General features: G+C 39.6%; 1 protein-coding gene across 2 annotated transcripts in view; it reads left to right on the top strand.

The window, feature by feature from the left end:
• LOC122091638 (methionine aminopeptidase 1B, chloroplastic) overlaps window positions 1-6000 on the top strand; it is a 71921-nt gene that overhangs the window by 49604 nt on the left and 16317 nt on the right. The window lies entirely within an intron of this gene.

Below are 6000 nucleotides of genomic sequence, written 5' to 3'. Positions count from 1 at the left end.
AAATGTGCTCATCAGAATTTTCCCACACTTAGACTTTGCTAGTCCTCGAGCAAAACAAAAAGAAAAAGAATAAAAACAAAAAACCTAACTCACTTTCATAGGTTTCACGGTTGCACTTAGCATGTGCAACAAGCCTTTAAACCCCTAGGTCACCCCTAGTGGATGAGTTGTGTCTCGTGGGTGTTTGCAGTGAATAAACACCCAAAATTCAGAATAAACAAATCCCAACCTTGGCTAAATGTAAGGCCCATACCGATCTGGAGCATAGATAATTTTTCTTACAAGGGACCCCACACTTGAACTTTTATTACCCTTTATCAATTCCAAGCACTAGCATTTTTTTTAATTTGGAACTCACCTCGTCTCTTCCAAAACATCCTTATCTTAAGGTAAAACCACTTGTGATTGAGGCGTTGGAGTGTTTTTTACCAAAACATATTACCAAGCATTAATGACGTTTACACATGTTTTTCTCATTTTTTCGCTTAATAAACTCTATTCTACTCCACTACTTTTGGCCTGAATGACATGGTGGAGCAAACACCAGACACCCAAGTTACTATGTAGCTTCACTTTTTGCATAATCCCACAAAGACAGTGATGCTAGAGTTCTTTCAGAAGTTTCCTCCCTAGGAATTTCGATCAAGACACCACGCTTCTTGAGGCACAATGACCTGTCTAGTTCCAAGGGAATCAACTCTTGTTCTTCTTTATACCACATTTCACATTTCATTTAAAATTGTGCATTTGTCAACTCATGCCAAATTAAAAAGAATGTCTCAACTCCAAATCAAAAGTACAAGGAACCCACAGACTTACATCTGGTCCAACACCATAAAACAAGGGTCTCTCATTTTTCAAAAGAAAGTCCCATCTCAAGACATAGGCTTGTTTCTTTTTTCTCAACAGCGTTTTTATACGTTCAAAATGGGTACCTTAGTCAAAACTTTTATTTTCATACATCAAGCAACTGAATGGTATGATCATCAGCCAAAAGCCAAAGTAGGACTTCATCCTTTAGCAAGCTCAAAAAAACAAAAAGAAAAACAAATAAAACAAAGTGAAAAAAGCAGAAATTGGTTTCCCTCCCCTACACTTAAGTCATGCAATGTCCTCAATGTATGGAAAGAATTAAAAACGAAGACAGTGCAAGGGGGTCATACCTGATTAAAAGTTAATCATCAGTGTAAAGAGGTTCATGGAGATCCATGACCTCTTCACTACTAATAGTAGGAAACTCAAGGAACGGTTTCAAACGCTGACCATTAACCTTCGAAATTACCCCTGTTCCTGGATTCAAAATCTTCACAGCCCCATGGGGATATACATTATGGACAATAAATGGGCCATTCCATCGAGATCTAAGCTTACCAGGAAAAAGATGCAATCGAGAGTTGTACAATAAGACCTTATCACCAATTGCAAAAGATTTACGCAGAATGTGCTTATCATGGAAAGCTTTGGTCTTTTCGTTGTAAATCCTAGAACTTTCATAGGCATCATTCCTAAGTTCCTCCAACTCAGATAGTTGGAACCTACGATGAATTCCCGCATCAGACAAATCAAAGTTGAGCTTCTTGATGGCCCAAAAGGCCTTATGCTCCACCTCAACTGGTAAGTGACAAGCTTTCCCATACACCAAACGGTAGGGAGACTGATCAAGGTCGGTCTTGAATACAGTCCGATGGGCCCACAAGGCATCAATGAGCCTAAGGGACCAATCCTTACGGTTGGGATTAACAGTTTTCTCCAAGATTTGTTTGATCTGCCTATTAGACACCTCCACTTGGCCACTAGTTTGGGGTGATAAGGGGTAGATAACTTATAGGTGATCCCCATACTTTTTCATTAGGGCCTCAAAAGGCCGATTACAAAAATGAGTACCCTTATCACTAATTATTGCACGTGGTGCACCGAAGCGGGAAAAAATGTTTTCTTTTAGAAACTGGACCACCACTTTGTGGTCATTAGTTTTACAAGGAATGGCCTCTATCCATTTAGAAACATAATCAACGGCCAAAAGTATGTACAAATTCCTAAAGGAATTAGGGAATGGTCCCATAAAATCGATGCCCCAAACATCATAGATCTCAACTACCAAAATAGGGTTGAGGGGCATCATGTTTCTCTTATTGATACGGCCAAAAGACTGGCAGGCGGGGCAAGCCTTGTAAAAATCAAAAGCATCTCTAAAAATAATGTGCCATTAAAATTCGCATTAGAGAACCTTTGCGGTAATCTTCTTAGGTCCAAAGTGTCCACCACATGCATGATCATGACAAAAAGAGAATAGAATGTTGCTCATGATCAGGAACACATCGTCGGATAATTTGATCCGGACATATCTTAAACAAATAAGGATCATCCCAGAAAAAATGCTTAACTTGGGAATGAAATCTATACTTATCTTGGGTGGACCAGTGATCCAGAGTCACACCTGAAACTAAGAAGTTGACAATGTCGGCAAACCATGGTTCACTGGACATTGCAAATAATTGTTCATCTGGAAAGTTCTCGTTGACTGGAGAATCGACAGTTAAGGAATTGGGAAGCCAGGATAAATGGTCTGCAACTAGGTTTTCAATTCATTTTTTATCCCTAATTTCTAAATCAAACTCTTGCAAAAGTAAAACCCACCTAATGAGACGAGCTTTGGCATCCTTCTTCTGAACTAAGTATCTGAGATTAGAATGATCAGTATACACCACCACATGTGAACTAACTAAGTAAAGAAACTTTTTGCATTCTAATGCAAACACAACCGCTAAAAATTCTTTTTTAGTGGTTGTATAATTGAGTTGTGCATCATTTAAGGTCCTACTAGCATAGTAAATGACAGTGGCCAACTTATTAATCCTTTGACCCAAAACCGCTCCTTTGGCAAAATCCGAAGCATCACACACCAGTTCAAAAGGTTCAGTCCAAACAGGTGGTTGAACAATGGGTGCATTGGTCAACTCCTTCTTAAGTTGTTTGAAGGATTCTAGGCACTCTTGAGAAAACTCAAAAGTTTGATCTTTGACAAGTAATGAAGTGAGAGGTCGGGCTAGCTGACTAAAGTTCTTAATAAACCTTCTGTAGAAGCCCGCATGCCCTAGAAAAGACCGGACGTCCTTAACAGATTGAGGAGGTGGTAAATTATCAATTAAATCCATTTTGGCTCTATCTACCTTAATTCCCTCCTTGGATATTACATGGCCTAAAACAATACCAGATTTAACCATGAAATGGCATTTCTCCCAATTCAAAACCAAATTCTTAGATATGCACCTTTTCAAAACTAGAGAAAGATGATGAAGACATTCAGAATAGGAATTCCGATGAATTGAAAAGTCATCCATAAATACTTCTAAGAATTTTTCGACCATGTCAGAAAAGATACTCATCATGCATCGTTGGAATGTAGCAGGGGCATTGCAAAGCCCAAAAGGCATACGCCTATAAGCAAATGTTCCATATGGGCATGTAAAAGTGGTCTTATGTTGATCCTCTAAAGCAATTGGGATCTGGTTATAGCCGGAATATCCATCAAGAAAACATTAGTATTCATGTCCAGCTAACCTCTCTAACATCTGTTCAATGAATGGCAATGGGAAGTGGTCATTCTAGGTTGCCACATTAAGTTTCCTGTAGTCTATGCACACTCTCCACCCTGATTGGACACGGGTTGGTATTAGTTCATTATTGGCATTGGGAACTATAGTCACCCCAGACTTCTTAGGCACTACGTGAACTGGGCTTACCCATTGGCTATCAGAAATAGGATAAATTATTCCATGATCCAAGCACTTTAGGATCTCTTTCTTAATAGCTTCCATCATCACTGGGTTAGCTCTTCTTTGGGGTTCCATGGATGGTTTGGAATCCTCTATAAGATGTATATGATGTTGCACAATAGAAGAGCTTATACCCTTGATATCAGCCATGGTCCAACCTAGGGCTTCCTTATTATCTTTTAACACTTTAAGTAATTCCTCTTCCTGGCTAGAAGTCAAATTTGAAGAAATTATTACAGGAAGAGTCTGGTCAGGCCCTAGGAAAGCATACCTCAAATTAGATGGCAACTCCTTAAGATCTAGCTTAGGGGGCTCAACTATGAAAGGTTTGGGAATGGAATTGGAAAGGGGTCCTAAGGGCTCCACAGGTGTGTGAAGACTCAAGACTTCAAAAAAGAAATTTTCACTATCATCATCCAACTCATTCATACACTTTTGGAATTCTGAATCAAAATCAATATCAAAGTTGGTAAACTAAATCATCAGAAAAATCCAGAAAATCCTCAAGCATATTGATCTCTTCTTCGATATGTGGTTGTTTGCCTATCCTAAACATGTTACCAAAAGATAATCTTAGGAAACCATTCCGGCAATTGATTAATGCATTATTGGTAGCCAAGAATGGTCTTCCTAGAATTATTGGGATCTCATCCTTGGTTGAGAAGGGCTTGGTATCTAACACAATGAAATCAACAGGGAAAATAAATTCCCCCACCTTTAATAAGACATCCTCAACCATCCCTTTAGGAATCTTAACAAACCTATCTGCCAACTGAAGAGTAGTTCTAGTGGCTTTCAATTCTCCCAATCCAAGTTGCTTGTACACATGGTAAGGTAAAAGATTCACACTTGCGCCAAGGTCAAGTAAGGCATGTTCAATGTGGGTGTTGCCTATGACACAAGACATGGTAGGGCTCCCTGGATCCTTATACTTGGCTGCTATTAGCTGAGTAATTATGGAACTAATGTTACCTGCCAAGAATGCCTTTTTGGGCACACTAGTGATATGCTTGTGAGTACACAAATCTTTCAGTACCTTTGCATAGGTGGGGATCTGGGATATGGCATCCAAAAAAGGGATGTTCACTTCTACCTTTTTGAAGACTTCTAAAATTTTATCTATGGAAGCAGTCTTCTTTTTGTATACCAAGCGATTAGGAAATGGGATAAGATGAACATATTAATGTTAGGGATTTGCCTTTTTTTAGAAGAATCATTTTTGGTTTCCTTAACCAAATTATCTTTAGTTCCAGAAGAATCTCTAGGTTCATCAGACGAACCTGGAACAAGAGGCACATTTGTGTCATCAACTAAAGGAGAGTTAACAGGAGTAATAGATGGAGAAGATTTAGGAACGCTCTGTTGGTACTCTCTACCACTCCCAAGGGCATAAACATTACATTGGTTAGAGGGCCCTTGTTGGGTCTGACCTTGTACTATATTCAGTGGTGCATTAGTTGGTGTTTATGAACTAACAGGCTGATGATGCCTAAGGTTAGGCTCTGGTTGACTGTGTAAAGTTCCTTTCTCCTCACGCATAATTGAGACAACTTGGGTGAGTTCTCTCGTAAGATTTTGATGGCTTGTCATGAGGAGGGCCATATTTTTTTTCAAGTCACTTATTTTACTTGCCTCTCCAGTGTTGGTAAACCCAGGGGATTGCTGATAAGATGATAGAAGAGGGGCCCTAGGAAAACTAGCCTGAGGTCCTACATTTGACCTAGGAAAAGTATTTTGGGAAAAAAATTGTTGTGCAAAGGGAGGCCTTTGGGGTCCAGGTTGACCTTGATTATGAAAATTGGAAGGCCCTGCTTGGTTGCCCTGATTCCAAGAGAAATTTGGGTGATTTCTCCATCCTGGATTGTAGGTGTTACCATATGGATTATTCTGGTATAAGGCATTAACACTATTATTAGAAGTGCCCCCAGAGGTGTTGGGGCATTCTTCTATGACATGTCCAGGGGATTGGCACCAAGCATAAATCTTAACCAAATTGACTAATGATGGCTCTCTAGGAACAATAGCCTCAATCCTCTTGATTAGGCTATCCAAATGGGCTTCCTTGGCTACTATCCCATCCACAAAATATCCTTTCCCTCCTATGGTTCTTTCACTCTCTTGGGTTAATTCCCACTCACGGGTTTTGTCAGCTAAGTCAAGTAAGAATTCCCATGCCTTTCCTTCATTTGTAAAGGATGTGAATCCCTCAAGGCACATAGACTCT

This window comes from Macadamia integrifolia, chromosome 10 (genome assembly GCF_013358625.1).
Source record: "Macadamia integrifolia cultivar HAES 741 chromosome 10, SCU_Mint_v3, whole genome shotgun sequence".
NCBI lineage: Eukaryota > Viridiplantae > Streptophyta > Magnoliopsida > Proteales > Proteaceae > Macadamia > Macadamia integrifolia.
The sequence above is the reverse complement of the archived record's forward strand: the minus strand, read 5'-3'. Positions and strand labels throughout refer to the sequence as shown.